Here is a 3,127-nt window from a genome sequence, read left to right on the forward strand (position 1 = left end):
CGTTTCTGTTCTTGTACTTGTACTTGTACCCACAAGGGTTGGGTCTCCACTTGACACTATATCACGTGGGTCATGAACTTGGTCTATCTTCGAGAACGAACCGTTTGCTACAGCAGACGTAATTCCATTAACTTTCTGCGAGTAGTCGCTAGCCTCCATCGCCTTATCTTCCAATGCAGCCTCTGTGAATGTGCCATTAGCTGGATGAATGGAATGGTCATCGTCAGACCCCGGATCAGTGAATTTTCCCTCTTCGAGTGGATTCGAAGTCGAAATCTGCAATCCAGCATCTGCTCCATCCTCCGGCACCACAGCCACAGATGAATTAGGTGGAGGAGGCAGCGCCTCATCCACTGCCTGCGTTTCCACAGCAGCAGGTTCCGGGATATTGCCCAGATCAGCAGCTTCCTTTCCTGTGCTCCGTGCGTGATCCACGGCAACAACCGGCTGCACAGGCGTGCCACCCTCCGCCATCAGATTTTGCGCCGCCTCCTTGTCTTGAACCTCAACCCACTGTTTGGAGCCAAAACCCACTCGAGGAGGATGCCCAGGTTCTTGCATCTCTCCTCCTGTCTTCTTTGTCCGCAATTATGGATTCAGTACATGGCATTCATCCACCATGTGTCCCTGGCGATAGCAATGAGAGCAGTATCTAGGGATGTTCTCTGGTACAAGCTCCTGCCAAAAGCCTTAGTGCGCACCATTTCCAATCCAGATTCTCGAAGGCCGCGGCTTCAATAAGTCAACTTCAACACAGACCCTTGCAACGCTTGGTCTAGAAATGGCCACAGTCGCTGCATCGATCAGCAATGGAATGCCGAGCACTCCCACAACTTGAAACAGTGCCTCCTTGTGGAACAAATGTAATGGAAGTTTATGCAGTTGAAACCACATCGGAACTACTGACGGTTCTCGATCTACATGGAAAGCAGGCGACCATTTGAAGACTCGCATAGGGGATCCATGGACATACCAGATCCCCCGAGACCAAAATCTATGAAAATCAGCTTCATTATGAAAACGTAACAACACATGTCGTGGGTCGAGCAGCCCAACCATGACTGCCTCGCGTAAATCTAGCTTGAGAAGAAAAGTTCTAATGTCCTCCAGTTTTGGCCGCCCCCTGGAGAACTTGCCCACTAAGGCAAATCTGTAAGGAGCCGCCAATTTTTCTAAGGCATCTTGTGAGAACAAAATAGCAGGTTCACCCTTGTGCATGGATGGAGTGGCCTGGACAGAAAGTGACGGTGTGGAAGATTTATCCGAGAATAGATCAGCAAACGACTTCCGAAGAAAGATTGGAGAATGCGGAACTTGCCCCCCAGCAGGTGGCTGGAGGGCTACCATGTCTGGGACCAAACAATGATGCTAGTTCTCAAAGGACTTAATTCCCTTGAACTTAGTTTGAAAGAGGCAATTTATCAAACAACTGTTGGATTATAATAAACCTTTATTAATTTGCATTAGTTCTAAAGAAAGTAGCCCCAAAATTTTTTCAGCAAATTAACTAAATCTAGTGATCCAAGCTCCAGATGTTCAAAATACAACAAATACCCAACCAATAAGATTAAAGAGATAAAAGGAAAAACTTTACCAAAATTTCTGCACCTAATCGTTGGAAGCAGAGCTTTTCCAAGACTTGTGCAAAATGATCACTTGACGGTGGCGAATAAACAATCTTGTTATAGAGGGAAGAACTGAGGATTTTGTTGAAATCCATCTCAATAATTTTTCTTAAAGCCTCCAGCTGTTGCGATGCTCAATTGCACATGTTCCTGCCGATAGGAGAGAACTCTCTAAAAGTTAGAGAGAGACCAAAGTTGGCGATCTTTAATTCTAGTCTTTGAAGAATTTAGTTTTCATTACACTGACCTCTCTTGTTTGATTTTTGGAAACCTTTGCTTACGTCATTAGGGCTAAAATAACTTATTGAGTTTATTACTAACATTTATTTGGAAAAAATTATCCCATGATTTAATTAAAAGAAATAACCATGATTAAGAGGAATAATTATTTTTTTGATGTGTAATTAATAGCAATAATTGGAATTACCGTCATTCTCACTAGACTATTTTTTGATGTCTAATTAACAATAATAATTGCAATTGCCTCACTAAATTGCCATCTCCTTTTCTACTATTAACTTCTTCTTTCACTGAATTGTTGTATCCTCTTCGACTGCTAACTTCTTCTTCTTCACCTTCATCGTACCATTTGAAGTACCTGCACCTTGCACAACATAAATATAACTTGTCTGGACTCTTTTCGCTCTCAAATATCTTCATTATAGTCTTGTGATTGTAGCCAAAATATTTGTTCTTAATGATGAAAGCTGTGGATGAATTCTATGATTCCTCACTATGGCTGAAGAGGCCATAATTTCTATTCCAAAACTTTCACTATCAACTTGCAATATAGCACAACAGAATCACTTCTTTTCACCTCAAATATTGAAGTTCATATCCCAAATAGAGATAGTTGTGGAGTTATATTGCATAAAAATGAGAAAAACGAGAAAAAACTAGCATAAACTGCACAAGAATGAGAAAAATTGCTATTGCATAAAACTAGCTGGTGGTGTTGCTGCTAAAACATGGTTTTAGGTTATTGCAAAAAGGGCATTTGTAGAATAGAAATATCATCTCACTCATGAAAATACTTTTTTAATGGTGCTTGAATTGAATTGCCACCAAAAAATATAAAAGTAAGGGAGTTTAGTGTAATTTTTGAAATATCATGATAGATCACTAAAAGTGTCAAAAATCTCAAGGGAGGTTTCTGAATTATCCCTTATAATTATCTTCTCTTTTAAATTAAAACTGTATAGCAATTAGGGATTAGATAAGGATAGAATAGATTAGTTACCATTTTGAATATTTGCCTAGATTCATTGTACCTGATCCTATTGTCAGCCTACATTGGTCTCATATTATCGTAATATTTGTGTGAAATACATGAGATATTCAGCCAAAACTCTTTCTTCTTAACATGGTACCAGAGCAGGGATTTTATGGTCTTTGCTCAAGTGCTACTCTGATATAATTTTAAATCAAGAACCATGGCAGAATTATTTGAAGTGGTGAAATATGGTGAAATTACCTCCATGCTAGAAGATGACTGCGTGAAT

This window comes from Coffea eugenioides, chromosome 5 (assembly GCF_003713205.1).
Source record: "Coffea eugenioides isolate CCC68of chromosome 5, Ceug_1.0, whole genome shotgun sequence".
Lineage (NCBI taxonomy): Eukaryota > Viridiplantae > Streptophyta > Magnoliopsida > Gentianales > Rubiaceae > Coffea > Coffea eugenioides.